Here is a 1,789-nt window from a genome sequence, read left to right on the forward strand (position 1 = left end):
ATTAGGGAAATACAAATTAAAACCACAATGAGATACTGCTACAAACAAACTGGAAATGTCACTGATGTGGGAAGCAAAGACAGAAGAAAAATTATTAAATTTCTTTACAACTTACAGTCCGTTGACAAGTCCTTGAAAGAGGCAGAGTGGCATTCCCGGAGGAACTCAATTGCCCGGCTGCGGACACTGTCAAAGGCAAAAGGCAATCTTAGTCTGACCCCCAGGATCCTGTAAGTCTAATTTTACATATAAAAATTCCTTGGACACTTCTTTTATCACTACGCCCTCCCAAGATACATGTTGGCAATCATGTATCTTGCCCCCGAGTGTATGACTCATGGATCTATACCTGAAGGGTCTCGTTGAGTAAGGGACAAGCAGGGCTAGGTAGGGAGACATAGGTAGGAGGCTACCTGATCATGCTCACAGAAATGCCAGAAATGCTGAGGCTTAATGAAACAGACCACCCTGCCCTGGGGGTCAGAAATAAGGTCTGTTAATGGCAGTCACATTGAGATCACCAAAGAATAACCAGACCCCAAAGAAGTAGTAAGGCATCAAAGATGTTATCACCAGTCCTTCTTCAAACCAAGACATCATAAGAATGGTAAGGTCACAAGCTCCCGGTCAGTTCTTTTTTTTTAATTAAAGACTTTATTTATGTATTCAAGAGAGAGAATGAGGGAGAGGCATCCTTCCCGCCAAGGAGGGAGCCTGATGCTGGGCTCAGTTCCAAGACCTTGAGATCTTGACCTGAGCCGAAGGCAGACGCTTAACTGACTGAGCCACCCAGGTGCCCCTCCGTGGTCACTTCTAAATAAAAGATGGTCTGTGCAGGCCCATGCTGGCAACCCGTTCGGGATCCCTCTCGCTCCTGAGAGGATACACAAGGATACACACCCGCCTGGGGCTTTTGGCCTAGAGGTCACTGGAAGCACTCGCCCTGAAGAGAGGGTGTCTGCCACCTGGCCTGACCCGGCCCTCCGCTGACTGCCTGCTCACCACTGGGCTGAGGGAAGGGAGTGGAAAGGAATAAGAGATTGGAGTCCCAGCCTCTAAGGGAGTCTGGGATGGTCTTGGGACTGGGACCCAGACTCAGGGCACAGTGGCTCCTGCCTGTGATGGGGTAACCTCCCAGCTGCCCCACCATTCCCCCACCAGTGCCTTTTGCAGAGAGATATTCTGTGTACACAAAAGCCATTCCGAGCCTGGGACATGCCCCTGTGGGGATCCTGACCCCAGACAACAACTGCCGGGCCTCCTAGAGGCCCCTAAGCCTCCCTCAGAGGCCTCCTCTGAAGCTGGAGTTCCCTGGGGTCCATGGCAAGAGAAAGAGGAGGAACCTTTCTGTTCATTTCTCCCCTCAGCTCCACCACCTGGGGCGTCGGTTTTTCTCTTCCTCCTCTCTCCTCCTTCCTCTTGGATAAAGAAAGAGCCTGTGAGCACATAGGCAAAAAAAAAAATTTTTTTTTAAAGGCAGACACCTTTGGCAGGGTGGGTGACACTCTCTCTTCAGGGCGAGTGCTTCCAGTGACCTCTAGGCCAAAAGCCCCAGGCGGGTGTGTATCCTGTATCCTTGGTTCATAAAACTCTATCACTTTACTCACGCCCCTTTGTCCTCAAGGTTCATTCTTCCTCTCGGTGAGACAGGAATCTTGTCTCCTGCTTCAACACTATTCACGAAATAGACTGGCCCGATCAAGTGTTGGCAAAGACGTTGAGAGACTGACACACACTCACTGCTGGTGAGAATGAAAAATGGCTCAACCATGAGGGAAAATCCGTTTGG

Source organism: Mustela erminea, chromosome 8 (genome assembly GCF_009829155.1).
Source record: "Mustela erminea isolate mMusErm1 chromosome 8, mMusErm1.Pri, whole genome shotgun sequence".
Taxonomy (NCBI): domain Eukaryota; kingdom Metazoa; phylum Chordata; class Mammalia; order Carnivora; family Mustelidae; genus Mustela; species Mustela erminea.